The sequence below is a fragment of the Girardinichthys multiradiatus genome, chromosome 8 (assembly GCF_021462225.1).
Source record: "Girardinichthys multiradiatus isolate DD_20200921_A chromosome 8, DD_fGirMul_XY1, whole genome shotgun sequence".
Lineage (NCBI taxonomy): Eukaryota > Metazoa > Chordata > Actinopteri > Cyprinodontiformes > Goodeidae > Girardinichthys > Girardinichthys multiradiatus.
The window spans coordinates 8,556,543-8,567,485 of NC_061801.1; the positions used below are offsets into that span (position 1 = coordinate 8,556,543).

Sequence of the window (10,943 nt, forward strand, 5' to 3'; positions counted from 1 at the left end):
ACATTACAAAATGTGAAGCGCAGTGAATACTTTCTGGATGCACTGTAAGTATTTGTTCATATATCGCAAGTCATATCGTCATTGCACTATTAGGCACTGTTATCGTACATCGCAGGTTTCTCTAATATCGTGCAGCCTTATTAATTAGTTTCTAAGCAAACTTGTATCGGTGTCGAAGGGCAACAAACCACTCAAAATGGCGGACGTGGTTCGTTCCCATCGAGTAACGAAGCGTTTACGGTTTTAAGTCTATAGGGTATATTTGGGCTTTAAGATGCTAATCCATTAGCCACCTAAAATGTTCCTAAACTGTAACTGACATGAAAACATACAAACCTAATCTGTGTAGCAGAACTTTAGGGTTGAGACCAGCCTCCAGGACGTTGTGCCGCAGATGATCTTCTTTGTCCTCTTTAGCTGTTTGGGAAATCTCTCCCACTGCTGCACTCTGCCACCGTTTGAGCTGCTGTCTCCACATCTTTGTTGTTCGCTTCTCTTCAAAAGATCCTTTAACAGTTACTGAGTAGTTATAACTCGGCTTTGATCCAAACTCTAGTGATGGGACATTTGAAGCAAAGCTTCGAGTTTACAGAGTAAAAAGGTTCGATGCGTGTCTTGTCTTGCGGTAAATCACGTGACCGATGACAAACGATGCCTTGCATTTCCGTGGAGACGTCACTGCTTCATTTCGCGTGTCAGATATCAAAATAAAAGCGCGATGACACTTGTTGCTTCGTGGGTTGTTGTAGTGGTTTGGTCGCACGTCAGCAGAGATAGGAGCATCTGAGAAGAATGGAGCCAACAAAAAAAGGAAAACCTCTTCCATCTGGGAGTAATTTAAAATGTGTTCTCAAAACAAGGTTTGTGTAAAATGTGTTTGCAGCATTTACTTAATTTTATTTGTATCATTACCAATAATTCTGTATCAATGAACTTTCATCTTTGTATTTCAGTTGAAGTGTTTCTTGTGTGCCAGAGAGCTGGTATACAATAATAACACCTCATCAATGCTTAGGCATTTCAGAGCCATATATGAAAAAGAAAAGCCACACACTTCAAATCTGTGGTCAATCTTATTGTAAAGGATTCACAGCCCTTTACTGTTGTGGAAGACGAGGGGTTCAGGGAACTCCTTCATTTGCTGGATCCCACCTATGTTCTCCCTACTAGAAAGGTTTATATGTGTACACAACAAGATCAAATGTAGTGCTAACAAATAATTGCAGTAATTTCAATTAATTTCCTTTCCTTCAAGGCATTAAAGAAGATGGAGGAAAAATATGAAAAAAAAAAAAAAAGAAAAGGCCAAAGAGGACATGCAGAAGGTGTCTGCTGTGAGCCTCACAGTAGATATGTGGATATTAATAAATACGGATGCATACCTGGCAATAACATGCCACTTTGTTGATGGAGACGACAAACTGGGCACTGTGCTGCTTAGAGTTGAACATTTCCCTCAGAGTCACACATCAGAAAATCTGGCAAGGGTAGTTCATACCCACATGGAGGAGTGGGGAATAACTAATAAGGTTACTTGCCTATAGTCACTGATGCTGCATCAAACATGATTGCACGTGCTAAGGCCTTAAGGATCAGGCACTCTGTGTGCATTGCTCATGCACTGAAGTTGTTGGTAGGAAAATCATTTGACCAGGTCCCTGCTCTCTGTGACATTCGTACAAACGAATTGTAACATATTTTCACTCAAGCACCAAAGGTAAAGAAAGCTAGAAGTAGTATAGATACAGATAGGAAGACAGTCACAAAAGCTTGTCACTGATGTGGACACACGCTGGAATAGCATAACCTCACTATCTTGTCAGGAGTATCAAACAATTGAGGAGTGCTTACCTGTATTATTCACTTTTTACCAGGCAACATTAGAGCTCTCAGAAGAGAGAAGGGTCTCAATCTCAAAGATAATCCTTAATGAACATGCTGCACCATGCAGGACTTGCAAAATCAGCAAATATCACCAGAGTTGCTAAACTTCTCTCAGGAGTTTTTAAAGTGTCAGAGAAAATGTGACAAGTATAGAATCCCTAAACATAATGACAGTGGCCACATTTTTGACCCCAGGTTTAAAACTCTTGGCTTTCTCAACCAAAACAAGGCACAAGAGGCAGTACAGCAGCTAATCTCTGAACATACTGCACTAATAGCCAGCAGTGAAGCTCCACATCCATCAGATGCAAGAGAAGGCACCAGCAACTCTCGTGAGTTTTTATTTATTCTGTAAATTCCTTGACCTTGACATATTAGTACTGCTGTATTTCAGCTGCTGGTGTTGTATGATTATATTTAATGTTTTCTTTTTTTTTTTTTTTTGCTATTTATTGGTGAGATGTGGTGTCTGCTAGATGAAGCAGTGGACCAGAAGAGACAAAGCTCCAATGCCACAGCAGATGCCATAGTAGAGGTGGAGCGATACCAGGCAGAAGTTAACTTGACGAGACATGAGGACCTCTGGAGTACTAGCATACGTAAGGTAAGGTAAAATTATTTATATAGTTCTTTTCAGCAACGAGACACTCAAAGCGCTGTACATACAATTACAATACAATCACAAAGCAAATAAACACAGATACAGACAGAGAAAAACAATAAAATGATAAAATCAAACAACAGAGGTAATCTAAAACAATAAAATAAAATAAAGAGAATAGAATGATGGACAGTGTATCCCTACTTGTACCACATGGCACAGAGGTTTCTATGTTCACCAGCATCCTCAATGCCTTGCGAGAGCGTGTTTTCCAAGGCTGGGGAGGTCATCAGCCGACAAAGAAATCGCCTTCAACCACAAACAGTGAAATTAGTCTTGTTTTTGAATACAAATAATTAACACCCAAATACCCATCCACCAGCAATTTCACATTTAGTTGTTTGATCAGCAAGGACACATCAGTCTCACCCAGGAGAAACAAACTGAATGCTATTGAACGAGTGAAACTCTGTGTGCAGCTAACTATAAAGGATCTGAAGCAGAAGTCCCAGAAAAATAATTCAAGTTTTTCAGGAAGGAAGTCACAAACACAAAGCTTACAGTGCATCTTCATTGTTAAATCAGTCCACATAAAAATCATATCACATAAAAGAAAACTATTACCACAGACGTCAGAATATTAGCAGAATTATTTTGAGTATCAGTCATTTTAAGACCTAAAAAGAAATGACAAATGGGTTTGAAAAAAACCTTTATTGTGACAATACTGCAAACTGCCATATTCTGATATTTGAAGTATGAAGGCTGTCACAGTGTCTGTGCAGCAGCAGATGTCTCTAGTGAGAAATGAATGCAGCATCAAGTAATGAACCTTTAGTCAAAGCAATGTGCTGGAAAGCTTCATTGCTTCATGAGGCTTCATTTGGCCATCACTAGCCAAGTCTACTTCTTTGTCTTCTTTTTCATCTTTTTCGCTGTTGGCAGACAACAATTTGGCACATTACCGCCACCAATTGGTAAAGAGTGTGAATCAGGATAAGCACGCTCCAAAAGAAATATGACCTGATCAACGCTGGGATGCATTTGTGCACTGTCTGTTAGTGAATCATAAATGAAAGTTATATCTCTGATCTTTCTCTCTAATGTAGTTAAATCCATATCAGAATCAGGTCAAATCCAGGGTGTTGTTATCATTAGTGGCACTATTGGACTGGCACTATTGGACCAATGTCTAAATGATTTATTTCTAATTCTGTTGCTTTCTGTACGATTCTCCAACGAAATATTTTATTAACTGCTCTTTTTTTTCTCCCTGCAGGTTTGTAAAGTTGCCTGCATGGGGTGGTTTTAACGTTGGCCCTGCAGATTAACTCAGTAGTTTAATGACAGCTGATTCTGTTAAGATCTGCCATTTTGGTCTTTGTTGTGGTTTTGTAGTTGTTTACTTTTCAGCTTGGTGTTTCTATTCCTTTGGGTTTAATAGTTATGCTTATTTATTTCTTCTGTTTCCTGATACTTTTGTTCTCTGCTTCCCTCTCAGGTAGTTTAGTGTTTGTTTACTTTTTATTCAGTCAGGTGTTTCTTCTGTTCCCTCCAGTTTCTCAGTTTACGTTAGTTTAAGGTTATTCTAGATTCTTATTCACTTCAATTCAAAAATACTTTATTAATCCCAAATGGAAATTAAATGTTGTTGTAGCTCATTATGAGGGTTTCTTCAAAGAGCCGTTGTAGACGCTGATGGCTGTGGGCAGGATCTCCTGTAGCGCTCCATCTTACAGCAGATCTGAAGAAGCCTCTGACTGAAGACACTGTTGTTGTAGGACAGTCTCATGAAGAGGATGCTCAGGGTTCTCCATAATGTTCTTCATTTTATGAAGTATCCGTCTTTCCACAATGATCTCCAGAGGTTTCAGAGGAGTCCCCAGAACAGAGCCTGCCTTTTTTATCATCTTGTTGAGCTTTTTTAAGTCCCCGGCTCTGATGCTGCTTCCCCAGCAGATGATGGCAGAAAAGATCACACTCTCCACAACAGACTTATAGAAGATATGCAGCATCTTGCTGCAAACACCAAAGGACCTAAGCTTCCTCAAGAAGTACAGTCTGCTATGTCCCTTCTTGTAGATGGCTTCACAGTTGCATCTCCACTCTAGTCTGTTGTCCAGATGAACACCACATTTATACTCCTCCACCACCTCCACTTCTTCTCCCATGATAGAAATAGTTTTTGACTTCTTTCTGTTTCTCTTAAAATCTACAATCATCTCCTTTGTTTTAATCACGTTCAAGATGAGATGATTGTTTCCACACCATGCCACAAAGCGGTCCACCACCTTCCTGTACTCAGCTTCTTGTCCATCTCTGATCCACCCCACGACTGCAGAATCATCCGAGTATTTCTGCAGATGACAGGAGTCTGTCTTGTACTGGAAGTCTGAGGTGTACAGAGTGAAAAGGAATGGTGAGAGTACAGTCCCCTTTGGTGCTCCTGTGCTGCTGACTACCTGGTTAGACACACAACCCTTCAGTCTCACAAACTGTGGTCTGTTTGTCAGGTAGTCTTTGATCCAGGAGATTGTTGAGGCCTCCAGCTGAGTCTTTTAGAGTTTCTGACAAAGCAAATCAGGTTGTATTGTATTAAATGTACTGGAGAAATCAAAGAACATGATCCTCACTGTGCTACTGGCTTTGTCCAGATGACAGTGGGTTTGTTGAAGCAGGTATATGATGGCATCTTCAACTCCAACTCCACAGCGATAAGCAAACTGAAGGGGGTCGTGATGGTTTACTGTTTGCTTACTCAGGTGGGCCAACAGGAATCTCTCTAGGAACTTCATGATATGAGATGTCAGGGCAACAGGTCTATAGTCATTGAGGACTGATGGTTGAGTTTTCTTTGGTACCGGAACAAGACAGGAGGTCTTCCACAACACTGGAACCTTCTTCTGGGCCAGGCTAAGGTTGAAGAGGTGCTGCAGAATCCCACAGAGCTGCTCTGCACAGGCCTTCAGGACTCTAGGGCTGACATGATCTGGACCTGCAGCCTTATTCCGATTCAGTCTCTCCAGTTGCATCTTCACTTGACTTCTTGAGACACACAGGTGGAAGGGGGAGGTAAAGGGAGCATCAGCATCTTCTGATTTGGTTGAAGGTAAACATGTAGATTCAGAAGGGTCCATGGCTGAGGTGGAAGATAAAAAATGTGAGGTGTTACTGGACAGCTGTGGGTCCTGTGGGTCAAAGGAGGGTGGAATGTCTGTTTGGCTGTGAGCAGGAGAGGAGGAGGACAGCTTCATTTGCTTCATTTGGTTATTTATCTTTTTCCATAGTTTTGCTTAGATCTGTTTCCCTGAGTTTATTATTTAGTCCATTTGTCATAATTTAGTTTTGTAGTCAGTTTTTCCTTTGGTTATTTCATAGTCTAGTTTCTCTTATGTTCCCTTTATCTTCCAGTCTGGTCACCATAGGAACCATTCATATTCCCTCAGTTCTCTGCAGCCTGGTCCACACCTGATTCCTATCTCCTCTGATTTCATGCCTCCCAGTCTCATTGATCCATACTCCACTTCCCTCAGTTTATAAGCTCTGTGGTTTTCATTGTTCCTCGCTGGTTTCTCCCGTTCAGTACCCCTGATTAAGTTCAGTTTGTGCTACGCTCCTGCTAAGTGAATTCATGTACGTTTTGGGCTCAACTCATGTCTATTCCTGCAGTGACTTATGCTACGTTTTTGGAATCCTTTGTATAATGATGAAGCCTTCCTTTAACATGCTGCTGCCCAGCTCTTGTCTGCACTTTGGTCCATTCAGCCGCAGATTGTGATAGATTCCTTCATTCTTCTAATGGTATTTCACCCATCTCTACCTGTAAAGCTGAAATTGGAGTTGCTTTAATTGCTCCTGTAATTGAGTGCAGACCTTGATGTTCAACAGCATCTAGGTTCCTGGGAACTGTGTCAGAATCTGATCTATAAACTATACAACAATAATCAATTGTAGGTCTTATGAGGCTTATGTAAATTACTTTTAAAGCTTGTCTGTCTGAGCCCCATTCACACCTGAATAAACACCTAATTATATACACAATTATTTTTGCATTTATCAATAACCTTTTGTAAATGCACTGTGCAGGTTAGTTTTTCACTACAGCCTCTTTGCAACTTTAAGACAATTTTCCATTTCCACATTCTAATATTTTATTATACAAGTCCAATAAAATCACATCTGAATACTCAATAAGTTTACTTTGAATTACATAACAGATCTGAACATTTCCTGGAGTTGATATTTTGTACGTCTTAACTATTAATTCCCACCTTTCTTTGGAACTGAATGTTGAACTTAATGAATCAACATCTCCGCTCCTGTTTTTTCCCCTAATTCTTTGTTGACTTATTGTCTTATATTTCTCCCATTGAGCTCCACTACAACATCTATTAGGCCACCCTCCAGTTTCATCCTTCTCTTAATTCAAGCCAACTTAAATCATTATTGGAAAATTATCACTTCAAATAGTTGTCTTTAATAACAGTCCAAGAACAGAGCCCTGCTAATGAATCAGAAACTAATGTAATATCAGTGGCTGTCTCTGTGCCAATTCTGATGTTTGATCTTGTTCCGTCTGCATTACAAATGCATATAAGATGTTTAGACTCCATTAACTCCTCAATAACCAACCCATTCCCATTAGTCCTCTAGTCCCATATTGTGTTGTAGGCATTAAAATTACCACACCATATCAAGCTAAATTTCCATTCTTTTGTCCATATTTCAACCACTATGTACTCAAGTTCTTGTCCTTTTTCCTTGTTTTAGAAAAACTACACATCCTCTCCCCTATCCCTACAAATACTAATAAAGCCATTGATAATAAAATCTAATGTAGGTTTTAGCCACGTTTCATGAATGCGTACATCTTCAGGTTAGGGTAAAATATATATATATAGTGCCTTGCGAAAGTTTTCGGCCCCCTTGAACTTTTCAACCTCTTGCCACATTTCACGCTTCAAACATAAAGATATAAAATTCTAATGTTTTGTGAAGAATCAACAACAAGTTGGACACAATCGTGAAGTGGAATGAAATTTATTGGATGTGTCAAACTTTTTTAACAAATAAAAAACTGAAAAGTGGGGCGTGCAATATTATTCGGCCCCTTTACTTTCAGTGCAGCAAACTCCCTCCAGAAGTTCAGTGAGGATCTCTGAATGATCCAATGTTGTCTCAAATGACTGATGATGATAAATAGAATCCATCTGTGTGTAATCAAGTTTCCGTATAAATGCACCTGCTCTGTGATGGTCTCAGGGTTCTGTTCAAAACGCAGAGAGCATCATGAAGACCAAGGAACACACCAGGCAGGTCCGAGATACTGTTGTGGAGAAGTATAAAGCCGGATTTGGATACAAAAAGATTTCCCAAGCTTTAAACATCCCAAGGAGCACTGTGCAAGCAATCATATTGACATGGAAGGAGTATCAGACCACTGCAAATCTACCAAGACCCGGCCGTCCCTCTAAACTTTCATCTCGAACAAGGAGAAGACTGATCAGAGATGCAGTCAAGAGGCCCATGATCACTCTGGATGAACTGCAGAGATCTACAGCTGAGGAGGGAGAGTCTGTCCATAGGACAACAATCAGTTGTACACTGCACAAATCTAGCCTTTATGGAAGAGTGGCAAGAAGAAAGCCATTTCTCAAAGATATCCATAAAAAGTCTCGTTTAAAGTTTGCCACAAGCCACCTGGGAGACACACCAAACATGTGGAAGAAGGTGCTCTGGTCAGATGAAACCAAAATTGAACTGTTTGGCCACAATGCAAAACGATATGTTTGGCGTAAAAGCAACATAGCTCATCACCCTGAACACACCATCCCCACTGTCAAACATGGTGGTGGCAGCATCATGGTTTGGGCCTGCTTTTCGTCAGCAGGGACACTGAAGATAGTCAAAATTGATGGGAAGATGGATGGGGCCAAATACAGGACCATTCTGGAAGAAAACCTGTTGGAGTCTGCAAGAGACCTGAGACTGGGACGGAGATTTATTTTCCAACAAGACAATGATCCAAAACATAAAGCCAAATCTACAATGGAATGGTTCACAAATGAACGTATCCAGGTGTTGGAATGGCCAAGTCAAAGTCCAGATCTGAATCCAATCGAGAATCTGTGGAAAGAGCTGAAGACTGCTGTTCACGAATGCTCTCCATCCAACCTCACTGAGCTCGAGCTACTTTGCAACAAAGAATGGCCAAGAATTTCAGTCTCTGGATGTGCAAAACTGATAGAGACATACCCCAGCGACTTGCAGCTGTAATTGCAGCAAAGGGTGGCGCTACAAAGTATTAATGCAAGGGGGCGGAATAATATTGCACGCCACACTTTTCAGTTTTTTATTTGTTAAAAAAGTTTGACACATCCAATAAATTTCATTCCACTTCATGACTGTGTCCCACTTGTTGTTGATTCTTCACAAAGCCTGAAATGTGGCAAGAGGTTGAAAAGTTCAAGGAGGCCGAATACTCGCAAGGCACTGTATATATATAGACGTGGCTACTGCAGCACATGTACGACTCTAAAAAGGTAAAAAGAAATAACCTAAATCCTCATCTGTTGAAGTTTAGATTACTAGAGGCATCAACATCCTGTTTGGTTCAGGAAATGAACTCATTCCTTAAATCCCCCCTGAAAACATTTGAATATTTAATATGTAAGATTTTATGCTACTTAAAAAAATAATTCATTCAAGTGTTGTAAAATGCTTCTATATTTCAGCCAAGAAAGACTGTTATTAAGTATAAGTGCATGTAAACTACCCAAGACGGTAAGGTAAAGGAAAGTTATTCTTTTTCTTTAGACCCCAGACGATACATTTGTGGTGCTGCTTCAGTATCTGGAGGGGCTCTATGGAGGAACAAAGGAAACAACAGTCCTGAAGGCCTTCATGCTGGTGGAAGAATCTGAAAAGGCACCAAAGGACATAGTTGTCCATCAGAGGGCGCAGAGAGTCAGAGAAGTGATCCTGCTCTTCTCCTGACCCATGGGAACTACTGGACTTGAGGAAACAACACAGAAATGCCCCTTTTCCGTTGGCTCGATTTGGCCCGACTCTGCTCCACTCGGCTCGCTTCGCGAGCATTACCATTACTGTTATTTCAGTATAGGTACCTACTTTTTTAGTACCTCCTTCTTAGCAGGGCTAAGCGAGGCCGAGTCAGTACTGTACGTGATGTGAAGAAACGACTGTTCATTGATTGGCTGTGGGCGTGGCCAGCCGCAAGAGTCGACCAGTGTAAAAAAAAAAAACAACCGCCATTTTCAAACGTGCATTTAAGCGAGTTTATTTCTTCGGTTTATATCTTCTTGGAATCGAAGAAGAACCCCAATCAAGCTCACACATAGCAACAGCACAGACCAACGTCTTCCATAGCTCCTTCTTCTTGTTTTTGTAATGCGTTTCGGTCTTATTCTTCCTTACATTGGCGGTTGTTGAAGAACGGTAGTGCTCCAATTGCGCCGCCATGAGTTTCATTTGCGGTTATGCAGCACGACACATGATGCTTTAAAGCCGCGCCTCCAGGAGGTGTTCCCTACAGTAGAGCAAAAGCGGGTCTATAGAAATGCAACACAACGTGCAGAGCCGTGCAGAGCTGTTCAGGGCAGGCCAAATCGAGCCAGTGGAAAAGAGGCAGTAGAGACTGAATGAATGGCCTGATCTCTTTCTTGGAACTGTTGTTCCCTTTAAATAATTTCTTTAAAGGCCCACATGTTTTTCTTTACAACTAGAATCTAAAGAGATTAACGCTTCCTCACTTTTACCACATTCGGAATCTCAAACATTTTTTTTTCCAAAAGGTGATTTCAGTTTCCTCGTGTTGAATATATTTATGATCGTCAGTAGGGGGAAGATAAGTTCAGAAACCAGTGGAGGGAAACATTGTCAGGAATGCTTATGGTTGAGACATGTTGGTCCGAGTCGAACCTGCAACCAGTCGAGTAAAACTAACATGGTGACCCTTCCTGAAAAACATTGTAAGAATTATGATTATTGATTAATTAATATTTATTAAGAATTCTAATTTAAAATCATAATTTGAAAAAGATTAATTTCTTAACCAAAAACCATTACTTACGAATCGAAACCGGAGATGTCCTCTGGTGTTGTAATTATGGCTCAAAGCCCTTGATAATTACAATTATTAAATTCTCAGTAATAATTGATAACTATTACTAGATGTCACTGTTTAATCAACCGCTTCACCAAAGGTGGGGGAACTTTGACCTTATTTTGACAGACAAATCACTCTTGCTCAAAATAAACACAAACACTTTCTCTTTATCTACATGAATATTTATTAAATCAACAGTCCTGTGTTGGGATTATTGATTATTGATTAATTAATTTTTATCAAGAATTATAATGTAAAATCATAATTTGAAAAAATTTATTTCTTAACCAAAAATCCTTATTTATGAATTGAAGCCAGAGATGTCCTCTG

At 40.2% G+C, this 10,943-nt stretch overlaps 1 long non-coding RNA gene across 1 annotated transcript; it reads left to right on the forward strand.

Moving 5' to 3' along the window:
* Positions 1–972: 972 nt before the first annotated feature.
* LOC124872601 lies at positions 973–10,503 on the forward strand. The gene is made up of 3 exons (XR_007039332.1): positions 973–1,174; positions 1,256–2,488; positions 9,302–10,503. It is a non-coding gene; the product is annotated as an uncharacterized LOC124872601 (long non-coding RNA).
* Positions 10,504–10,943: the final 440 nt, after the last annotated feature.